Consider the following 11,343-nt stretch of genomic DNA (forward strand, 5'->3'; position numbering starts at 1 on the left):
GCCTGCCATTAAAGCCTCTACAACTTTCCCTCTGATGTCTGCTTAGAGGAGTCTGAAAATAATACAGGGCAAACCAAACCAATGGGGGTGAGTGGGGGACCCATGGGGGCAAAACCCATAGATTCCAACAGTAAATTCTTGACCTTTCTGTTTCCCTTTCCAAGATTGTCTGTAAAAAAGAAGAAAAAAGGTTTTTTTTAATCCCCACCAATTACCTCTGAGATGAGACTTCATATGCCAAGTTTTTGCCTAGAGCACATTTTTACAGCTGAGTAATAAACCCCAGAAAAACATGCCTTATGATGGAAACATTGAACGTCGTCTGTTCCAACAGGGCCACTGTGGCTGCCGAGGTGGAGGAACATTCTTGTCAAAGGAGAAGGGAAACAAGGAAGAAGAAATGGATTAGGTAAATATTTACCAAAGAACCAATGTTGTGGACAAAGGGAATCTGCACTTTCCTTCCAACCCAATCCTTTGCATTCTATCCAGATCACTTTTATGACACTTAAGATTTCTTAACAATGAAAATGCATGATTCACTAAAAGAAAGAAAGAAAGAAGTGGAGAGGCACAGAGATACTTTTATACGTAGGCCCCCTTTTCAAGTTGTGAGAGTCTCCTGTAATGCCATGTTACAATCAGGGATATAAATATTGCAATCTTGGTCCCCATATTGCCTGGGAGACTCTAGCAGGGGGCATTTTCCAAGAAAAAGAATTATTTTTGGCTCCAGTTGTAGAGTTTGAAAAAGAACCCAAACTCATGAGGCTGGAGTTTGGAAGCGAACTCTTCACGATACAACTGATTAAGCTCGAGCAAATGTCTTGCTTTCTGTGTGTCTTAGTGTCCCCACCTGACAGTTGAGGGCCATGAGATGGTGGCCTCCTCCCTCTCATTTTCCTCCTCCACATGTGCTGCAATAGGCCAATCAGGAAAGCCTTTTTGAAAGGAGCGTCCAAATTTTAAGTCAACCCAATCCAAGTAGGATGGATATGGAACTGACTTTAGGATAGAGCTCAAGATCAAAACTACCTCACTCTTTTCCTGGAGTAAATGGAAGGACACGTCCTACAGGAAATCACAACAGAGTAAGTTGCAATTTGACTTTGACTTAGAGTTAATTAAAAAAAAATTATTGTGAAAGTGAGAGAACATTTGAGAACAAACTCACAGATTTATCCCACGACCCTGACACCCCCAATTACTTTCCTGTCTGCATAGTTTCTTTCTGCCCATGTGTGGCCTGTATTCCCCTCTTGTAATGAGAAACACATTCTGGGAAGAACAGAGGGGTGAGCCCAGAAATTGCTCTGGGCTGCTTCTCTCTTCCTTTTATTTATTTCTTTTTCTCCGATGTTTATAAACACATCAGGGAAACTCCCTTCTCCTTGGCACTGACTGGCTTTTGGTTTTCAGTTTTGTTTTTTGTGGTTGTTGCTACATTAATTATTACTATTTAAAATATTATGTGCGATTGTTTATTTTAATATTGCACCAACAGACTTTGCACTCCCTGTCACTGTGGGAATTAAGCCCTTTGCCCCACAACCTCTGCCATAGCCAGAGCTGACTTATTGCTAGTGTCAACCAGTGGCCAAGTTGGCTCCATCACGCGCAGTGCACAAGCGCAAGGAGCCGGGCAGCTGCACACAGTGGCACCGGCTCACATTGTGCGGCGTCGCCTAGGTAACCAAGAGCCAGCCTCAGCAATGGAGGAGGATGGGTGCCGAAAACAATTCCATCCCCTCCTCCTCCTTTTTAAGTCATCAGCTGGCCTCTGTTAGTCATTTCAGTCAATGGTTTTCCAGAACTGTCACTTCCATTTATTAAGTGTCTACTAGGTTCCAGGAACAGACAAGTGCTCGTTCTAGTTCATCATGGGATACTCTCAACAATTCTTTGAGGTTGGTATTGTCGCTTCCCATCCTAAAGAGGAAGAAACTAAGAATCAGAGAGGTTAAGTGACTTACACAAGGTCACATAGCTCCACATTTCTGTCTGACTTTGGCCTCTATTCATCTTCTAGCAGCACTGTCCAGGACAGAGATGATGAACTCACAGACACAGTCTGCTTCCTCAAAGAACAGACCTGCGTTTCTGACTTTAGGATACATTGTCAAAGTCAGAACAGGTAATCAGTTTCTCACATTTTAATGTCCAAGATTGGTAAGTACTTCTGGAGTCCATAAGCTTGGAGATTCATGTGATTGTTTAAGAATCAGTTAAGCGGTCATACCACGGGTAGAATTCTCAGTCCACATTCTGCTACTTAGAGAACAGAGCGTATTACAAAGTCAGGTGGACTCACTGTCCAGGAAGACTGAGCACCCTTGTGGACCACTTCAAGGCTGAACAAACACTCAGGCTGGTCAGGATATCTTATGCTGGTGACAATCTCTGATTCCTCCACAGAGCAAGGAGACCCTCTCACCAAGTTGGTCCAGAACTTACCAGGAGCCTCAAATACACTACAAGGGTCTATGAGAAAAGCAGTTTGTTGTTCCCTTCCAGGTGTTGAGAAAGACAAAGAAAAAGGCAGAAACAGAGAGAGAGCAACAGAACAAAGGCAGAAGAAAAGCTTCACAGTCAGACTGCCACGGACACCAACAGGAACCTATGTGCTGAGTCCAGCCCCTGCCCACCCAGTCCCTTCTCGGGCGCCCAGGCCTTGTGATTTTGCTATTCATGCATCTGATACACCTGTTTTCAAATGCAACTGTCTAAACTGAAAGGCAAATCCTTTAAGATTAGATGAAACAACGCTGCTAATTATCCAGCTGTTCTGTAAACTCACCAGTGACTTAGTTGGAAGGCTGTGTGGGTGTCCAAGGCTTGCACTGTATGTAAGTGCAACTGTCCACATCCCTGGCCCCTCAGCCAGGACCTAAGCACACGAAGTCGAGCTGCTCTCCTAACTAACCTAATTGGGCTGCTGATCTGAAATCCAATTCTCAGCAGGGCGTAGGGTATTTGGCCACTGAGGGACATGCTAGCAGATACACAAGGGCAGCAGGAAGCTAGGCTGCTCTCTGTCTCCACTCTGAGCGCTCAGACCCACCATGCCAGCCTAAGGACACAGGGCAACTCCATTTCTTTGAGCAATGATCCCCAGTGCAGGCAGAACTGAGAGCAAGCTGGACACTGCTAGTGGGAATGTGCACGGGAACAGGGCTTTTAAAAAATAACCCAGCAAGGTTTTATTCAGGTTAAAAATACACACATTTAGGTCCAGCAGTCTCAATTTGAGAACATAAACCTTCAACAATAAGAGTACCAGGATGAAGGTGTGCAAAAGCCCCCCTCCCCCCGCAAGAATTATTGCCAATGGTAAAAATTTGGACAAAATGTAACTTCTACCAACAAGGAAATGGTTAAGTGACTCATCATATATCCCTAGGGTGGACTAGAGAAGGAACAGATTAGATTTATATCTAATGGCACGATGAGATGCTTGGGATATGAATTAAAGAAGAAAAGCAAATCAGAGTGAGTAGCATGTCACTCGTGCTGGCACACATCTGTGCACACACACACACACAAAGGTAACATCTCAATTTCCACCTTCATGTATTTGTATATATATAGGAGTGTCCCGGGATGCACATGAAATTGTTAATGTTAGCTATCCTGGGCGGCAGTCTGTCCAGAGAATGGAGGGAGATTGCTCACTTCTATGTATCTTTGATTCCTTTCCACGATTCTGGTGAATACCTAGTGCTTTTGAAATTCTAAAAAAAGGGATTTAATAGAAGGTGACAGAAAGAAAAGAGAAAGGGAGGGGAGAAGAGGGAAGGGGAGATTTTTGCTTTCTGCAGCAGGTCCCATAGTGCCTTCCCCCCAGCCTGTCTGCAGCCCCACATGCAATTTCTCCAGGCTCTCTTGTCACTGGATCACACAGACCAAGTCATTTCAACTCTCCTGCTTTTTTACATATTGTTCACCCAGAAACTCCCCTTTTCCATCTTGGCAAAATCCTGCAAAACTCAGCCTAAAAGTTATACCTCCAAGCAGCCTTCTCTGCCTCTCAGGGTTGAACTGCACGCTCACCACCACCTTCTTATGCCCTTGTGTTCTGTGGCAGGCCACTCTCCAACTCTGGGAGCTGAAGCACTCAGATCCTGCCTAATGGGACCCGGCACTTCCAAACACTAGGGCCACTCACCTCAGAGGATGCAGAGAAGTCAGAATTCCAAATTTCTGTGGAAAGATCCCTGATTTTAACTGTGAGCAACTAATAAAATGCTTAATAAGATGTCTTCAGGCCAACCCTGTGACAGTACAGAGAAAACATGGGATAAAGTGAACCTGGCTTTGGCACAGTCCCTTGGACATCTCTTCGGGTAACTGGGTACTTGGTACCTCTGAATTTCCACTGGAGGGTGAGATTCTTAGGTTTTGTTTCATGTTGTTTGTTTTTTTGTCTTTGTTTTATATTTAAGTATGGGGATTGAACCCCCATACTTCGCTGAGTTATATCTCTAGCAATCCTCCACCTTGAGACAGAGTCTTGCAAGTAATTCAGACTATGTATGAACTCACTATGTATGAACTTGCTAGGTATGAACTCACAGTGATCCTCCTGCCTCAGTCTCCCAGAGCGTGTTATATATATATATATATATATATTTTTTTTTTTTTAGCTAATTTGTTTGTGGCAGTGTTGGGGGTTGAATCCAAGGCCCCATGTGTTCCACCTGAGCTACCTTCCAGCCAAACTGGAGATTCTCAAGTCAGGGATCTGTCTGAGTAGCCCCGAATCAGGGACACAGCTGCCTGAGGAATGGAAGAGGAAGGGGAAGGAAGTAGGAAAAGTGGATGAAAGGAAGAAAATAAAAAAGGACATTAGGCAATGTGTTTCATTCTTCATGGAAAGCATAAATAAAAATATTTCCATGCCTTCTTTACAACTTAGATGCATATTAATTTTGCTATAAAGTATGGATATTCTGTAAGTACTGTGACATGTGGACTGGGGGATGACAATCCATTCATCCACCCACTGAACTAGGTAAGTGACTTTTAAACAGAATTCAGCTTTCAAAGAATTCTCTCCTCTTTTGCAATTACTGCTAAGCTAGTAGATAACTGGATCCAGGGTAAATAAACTTGTGACCAAATTCCCCTGGTCATTGTTTACTAGTAATCCTGACAATCCATACATCCAGGCAAATGCTTCTGTGTCCTCTGTGATCTCAATAGTAGTAGTAATAGTAATAATAAAAAATGTGAGGACCCTCAATTATCTCTATAGTAAATTCTTTCTGCAGACCAGGGAGGTCAGAATGATCCCTGTGGCCCAGATAAAAGAGCCAAAGTTCAGAGAGGGGAAGTAACTTGCCCAAGGCCATACAGCAAGAAGGAGGTAGAGCTGGATTCCAACTAGATTCTGAGCTGCAGCAAAAAGTTGTGTTCGGTTCTGTAAATCAGTGTCAACCCGAATTTCAGGCATCCACCTACATGATTGTTCCCTTGTCTAAGAACAATCATGGTTGTTGGCCTTATCCCAGTAACAACAGGGCTATTTTTAAATTAATGTTTAACTTTAAATAAATTCCTATTTTAAAACACCAAGAAGCTTTTAAAGTGAAATGCATGTCATAGTATGACTTATCAAACCACAGGTAAGTAGGCTCTGAAAATAAGTAGATTGGAAATGAACACCGCAGTCATTTTCCAGCCCCGTGCTGTGACCTCCAGAGGGTGGGAGCCAAGTGCTACATCCACAGAGATGTTACCAATCATCGGGTCGGTGTTAACCTTGTACCCAGACAGTCTCCTGAACATGATGAGAGGGCGTACAAATCGCCACAAATGGAATCACTTTATTGCCATGTGCTTCAACCTTACTGGGTCCAAGGACTCTCCAAAAGCCTTTCTCCAGGAAGACTTGAGTGGCAGCTTAAGTAAAGCTTTCTTGTGCTGCCCAAAGGCCCCATGAATTTTTAGCAAGCGTGATCTCTGTAAGCCTCTCTGCAATCTTCTACACCAACTGTGTTAGCTCTCATTGGATCATTAACAATGATCGACCATGTTTCCTCCCAGTCCACTTATCTGCTGATTCAGATACTTTCCTCCTTTCTCACCTGGGAAACCAGCAGCAGGCAACAAGAGAGGATTAATTGTGCTCCTTAAATTTTATATTCGCGATCCCACTTAATCCTCCTAATCCCTTGAAACAGGGATTATTAGTTCCTATTTTCTGGTGGAGAAAATGTACCCTGGCTGAGAGAAGGGGGCACAGTTGCTGGAGGACACTCAACTGGTACAGTATAAATCTGGGTTCCGGCCTATCTAGTCTGACCCCTGTGATGGCTCCACTCAGTGCTTCCACCTTCCTGGAAATCTTAGTCAGCCCATGGTGGACAGAAGAAGGAGCAGGCTGAATTTTTCAGGCACTCACTCACCTTTTATCATAGAACCACAAAACCAGAATGGACATGTAAGACAACTAAACCTCCCAATTTTTCCAGTGAGGGGCATGCGGGCCCCAGAGAGCAGAAGAACCTGTTCAAAGTCAGCCAGCAAGGGGTGGGCTCAGGGGCCTTCATTCTTGCCTGAGCTCTGGGTCCTCTCATCCTGCCCACAGAGTTTTGCAGATCCATTTGCAAAAAGCCATGCAGTGAAACAAGGCCACAAAGGAAAAACATGCCATTTTTACCAAGCTATAATACATGAGATATTAAACTTGTGAACGGTGGTATTGTTATGAACAGGACCAATTTTTAAAGTCTGTGGCTCTCATAAAGTTCTGAAGCCATTTCAATGACCTTTGTATACAGCTCTCCTTGCCGTCCTAATTTCTTTTTTCTATGTAAACGGTGGTAGCTATTCTTTCTCTAGGCACAGAGGGTGATGAGAACATGGAGAGGGAACGACCTCTTTACAAACACACAACTAAAAAGGGCATGACTTCATCTGGAGTTTCCATGTCAGGTAGAGCAGACTATTGAGTAAAATGAAGATAATAATAACTTCTACCAAATAAGGTGGTTGTAAACATCAAATTGGCTCATCCATATCCTGTGTTCAGAACAGTGCCAGGTACAACATAAGCTCTCAATAACACTGATTGCTATAGTCCAGGGCTCAGAAACTCACACTATATCAGTTTATATTTTTTGAAATATTTTTGGGTCTTTTTATATCTTAGAAAAAGTCTCTTTAAAAATCTAGAGATGTAGTAAAATTAAAATATTACTAAGGTAAGCATAGAGCTGGGTATGGTGGCTCACGTAATCTCAGGCTGAGTCAGCAGGATTGTCGTGAGTTTGAGGCCAGCCTTGGCTGCATAATGAGCTTGAGGTCAGCCTGAATTATATAGCAAGACCCTGTCTCAAAAAAAATAATAATAAATAAAGTATGCGTAAAGATGATGTTGGGTCTCTCGGACTCCTTGATACCAGAAATAAAAGAAATACCACTTGGAGAGTGAGAAATAGAAACCAGCTCTGCAGTGAGGTCCATTCGCCTGAGGTGAAATATTCACTGGGCTTCTTGCCTTCTGCATGACCATGGCCAGGTGACAACTTCCTCCGCCCTTTACATACGAATGTGATGATTAACAGAAAGGCTAATAACTCTTTGAATCTGACGTGGAATGAACAGTCAGCTTCTCCCAATGGACAGTTTAAAATTCTACCCTCTTCAGCCGAGATCCTTTCCCCCCATTCAACATCAGTCCCAATTTTTAACACACAGAGACCAGCCTTTACCATGTAAGGTAAATGCCAAAGCCGCTGGAGAAATAAAGAGAAATAGCCTTCCAGTGAGTGGTCCCTGAAGTCTCAGCTTCCACTGGGATTTATTATTTCCCTCAGTCAGTGTTTATAGACCATCTGCTGTGCCAGAGGCTCTCTGGGTGCTATACAAAGCCCTGTGCATTTGCGGTGCATCCTGGACACACACCCCCGCATTAGGTATGTGTATACCCAGATCCAGAAGCGGTTCCTGAGGATGAAAGGCACGAGGTGGCTCTAGAGACAAACCCCATATGCTCTCTGCATTCCTCCCTAGGGGACCTCAGGGAAGAGCCCAGGTCTCTCTGAGCTGCAGACACCTGCTAGTGAAACGAATCCTACTGACCTGAGGTGATGCCAGGGAGGCAGTGAGAGGGAGGAGAATCCTAGAGCCACAGTACCATCCTGAGAAACAAGTAAGGCCTTGGATGTGAAAGCCCTTTGCCTTAGGCAAAGTTCATGTGCACCAAATTCAAGGTGGGCAGTTTCCTCTTTGTTTTGCTTTGCTTTTAATAGGGATGGGTGGATAACAGATCCAGGCAACTGACCCCCCCCCCCAGCCCCAAATAGTTTTCCTGTTTTGGCAGCTAGGGTTCTTCTTACCCACTCAGAGCAGTAGCCCCCTCTCTCAAGGCCAGTTGGAACCTGGGCCCCAACCCCAAACCTCAACCTCTCTTCTACAAAAAACTAACAAAATTTGGAATGATTGCTTCTAATTGTCCTCATTCTCCAGGTGAAGCAATTCCTGTTCACTCCCCCTCCAGCAAGGAGTGGGGGTAGACCCACTAAAAGAGATTCTATTTTCCATAATTAAAAATATAATTAGGTAGATTAAGGAAGTCCTTAAGCTTTCTTCTCCTTTCCTTTCTCATTCCCTGTCTGCTGCATTTTGAAGCTGAGGGAATGAACAGGTCACCAAATACAACAGATTGGGGATTCCTGTAGAACTATTTGGTAATGTACAATCCTACAATCTGGGAGATACTGTCCTTGTGTATCCTCTCTTAGTAAGCTAGCACATCAGACCCAATAACCCATCTGTTGAGCCGGAGGAAGATGGAAATAGGATTCTTCAGTGATGCAAGCATTTCCAGATGTGACCCATCCCACTTATAGCCACTTCTGCCTTGGGTGAAATACATAAATGTAAGAATCAGCCAAACCCTGATTTGCATCTCTGCCAGGTATTTTCTAATTGTAAAATAAACAAAACCTGTAATCAAGCTCAAAATTTCATTGCTCTGCTTAAAGAGAAGTGAGGAACTCCACATCACAGGCCCTTGAAGAGTAAGAAGGACCAGTTATGGGGTCCAGTTAAAACCTCACCCCAGGCATGAGCGTGAAGCTCACTGCCTAAGGTCCTGGGTCCAATCCCCAGCATGAAAACCAGAACCCAAACACCTTCTTGTCAATCCAACCCCATCTGAGTGATTATTCGGGCTGTACAGATGGGGAAGCTGAAGAAATGCAGAGCACATGTGTATGCACGGCAGTGGGAGATTCCCTAGGTTTCCTGTGCTGGAGCCACCCAGCTTCCCAGAACTTCCTCTTCCAGGGAGCCCTGTGGGGTTTTCTCCACCAGGATCCTGCTCATGGCAACTACCCTGCAGTCCTAGCAGGGATCAGGAAACTGCCAGGAAGGTGTGTCCAGGGGCTGGGAGAGAGGAAGCATTCCCTGCTGTGTATCTAAACCCTTTATTTTCCCCCTAATCCTCACCCCTTACTCGACTGAACTGCAAATCTACTTCTGTCTCAAGAAGCTGGTAGTGATTTAACAGAAGTTCAACAAACCTGCAGTTCTGTGGTATGCCACAGATCACCCAATGGTCCATCCCTGGATCCTAGTGCCACAGAAACCTACTGGAGAGGTTTAAAAATATTGATAATTACTTAACAAATAATAATAACATATAACTACTCTACTACAGATGAAACAACGGTGATCTCAAAAGGTGGAGTGACTTACCAGAAATAAATGACTCACCCCTATTTCCAAGCACCCCACTGAGCCCTGCAAAGCTGAAGGCAGAGCCATGCTGCTGGTTTTAGGTTTGGCTCTGGCACCAGGACTTGGGTAGCAGCCTTTCAGTCTGCAAAGAGGAAACCACAAAGACAACGGTGATAAATAGTCACAAATGGGGTCTGCCTTTGAATAGGGATCTAGAGAGGGCTGAGAGCCCTGGCTCCTCCCTCAGGCCACCCTCACACCTGTTGTGGGGAGTATCTTGCCAACAGGTAGCTTCTGGGGCCTGCTCTTGTCCCTCTCCCCAGCTTAGCCTGGCTGACTCAAGGCATGGATGGAATTAGGCTCTGCGGCTGTTAGTCTTCAACTCAGCCACTGTCCCTCTTCCCCTCCACCTCAACTGTGAAATGGGGAGCCTACTAATGCTCAGGGTTGAGGGTTTCAGTAACATGCATAAGGCTTTGGGGAAGGCCCTTCTCTACAACCCACAGGTCAGATGTCCAGAATGTCACAATCACGTCCCCAAAAGGTGACTCTAAGTCCCCACTCCGGGGCTTCCTTGCTGTGGAAGTCCCAAAAGGCCTTCTCTAAGTGCCTGGTAGGACGTTTGGCCTACTCCAGTTGGACCTGCCCACTCCAACTTCACTCGCACAGGTAAGAAGCAGGAGCTCAGAGAGGAGCAGTTTTGTGCCCGGGGTCACACAGCAAATGTCCAGGGGGGTGGAGAGCAATGTTGTGGAATTCCTGGCGGACGTTGGCGCCCGCTTGTCTGCCCGCTTCTGATACCCGGGTTCGGGAGAATAGGCCGCTAACAAGCGGCCCATTAGAAGGAATTGTCACTCCTCTGGGAGTGAGGTTGTCCCATTAGGGCGAATTGTCATTCCTCCTGGAGCGAGGTTGTCCCGGCTCCGCGCAGGCTGAGTGCCGGGGCCGAGAGCAATTAACGCGGCTCCGGCGCGGGCAGCCGCCTCTGCCCCGGGCAGCGGGGGCGGGGCGCCCGGCGCGGCTGGAGCCGGTCACCCGGCGCAGCCCCTTCCCCCGAGCCCGCCTTTCATCTCCCCGCGCCTGGCGCCTGCCCGCAGCCCTGGCCCGTCTACAGCCCCCTTCGCCGCCCCTCCCCCGCCGCCTCCTCGCCTCCGGGATCCCCGCAGTCCTCCGGGTTTCAGACGCTGCGGTCTGAGCGCCGCGCTCCACAGTTTGCAAGGGGTGTCTGCCTCGGGAATCGGGGCGCGCGTGCGCAGCGGCTCCGCGATTGGCCGGATCTGGGCGCAAAGTCCCCCCGAGTCATAGGGCGCGAAGATCCGGGGATCCGCGCGGGTGAGGCCATGCATTGGGGGGATCCCACCTTCTACCTGCGTGACCTTGGGCGGCGTGTTTAACGCTTCTTACTTTAGAATTTCATCTGTAAAATGGGGAAAATAATCTCCGTCCGAAGCGGTGCTGGAAGAAACAAATGCACTTGTGGACAGGTCTAAGTTTTGAGCATCGGGCAGTTCTTCATGGCGGCTGAGTTCCCACTAGAACCCCGTTTTTCCACTTGCAAACACTACAGCTACCTAAACATGACTCCACTGCTAGGAAACAAGCATCTACTGAGTATCTCCTAGGTGCCAAAGCGAGTCCTCCGCTGAGGGACAATAC

At 46.2% G+C, this 11,343-nt stretch overlaps 1 long non-coding RNA gene across 1 annotated transcript; it reads right to left on the bottom strand.

Moving 5' to 3' along the window:
- Positions 1–687: 687 nt before the first annotated feature.
- On the bottom strand, positions 688–9,831 carry LOC106028399 (uncharacterized). The gene is made up of 3 exons (XR_001202011.3): positions 9,706–9,831; positions 9,531–9,599; positions 688–1,929 (listed from the first exon to the last, which is right to left on the bottom strand). It is a non-coding gene; the product is annotated as an uncharacterized LOC106028399 (long non-coding RNA).
- Between the last annotated feature and the right edge of the window lie 1,512 nt (positions 9,832–11,343).

The sequence above is a fragment of the Cavia porcellus genome, unplaced genomic scaffold (genome assembly GCF_034190915.1).
Source record: "Cavia porcellus strain 051 isolate PalLab524CR breed Dunkin Hartley unplaced genomic scaffold, mCavPor4.1 scaffold_19, whole genome shotgun sequence".
Taxonomy (NCBI): Eukaryota; Metazoa; Chordata; class Mammalia; order Rodentia; family Caviidae; genus Cavia; species Cavia porcellus.